This window comes from Neophocaena asiaeorientalis, unplaced genomic scaffold (assembly GCF_003031525.2).
Source record: "Neophocaena asiaeorientalis asiaeorientalis breed wild unplaced genomic scaffold, Neophocaena_asiaeorientalis_V1.1 scaffold95, whole genome shotgun sequence".
NCBI classification, from domain to species: domain Eukaryota; kingdom Metazoa; phylum Chordata; class Mammalia; order Artiodactyla; family Phocoenidae; genus Neophocaena; species Neophocaena asiaeorientalis.
This window is the reverse complement of record NW_020174924.1, coordinates 368137-368383: the sequence shown is the minus strand read 5'-3', so window position 1 is coordinate 368383 and position 247 is coordinate 368137.

Here is a 247-nt window from a genome sequence, read left to right as displayed (position 1 = left end):
TTGGTCTGTAATTTTCTTTTTTTGTAGTATCTTTGTCTGCTTTTGGTATCAGGGTGATGGTGGCCTCATAGAATGAGTTTGAGAGTGTTCCTTCCTCCGCAATTTTTTGGAAGAGCTTCAGAAGAATGGGTGTTAGCTCTTCTCTAAATGTTTGAGAAGAATTCACCTGTGAAGCCATCTGATAGAATTCACCTGTGAAGCCATTTGGTTCTGGAATTTGTTTGTTGGAAGATTTTTAAACACAGTT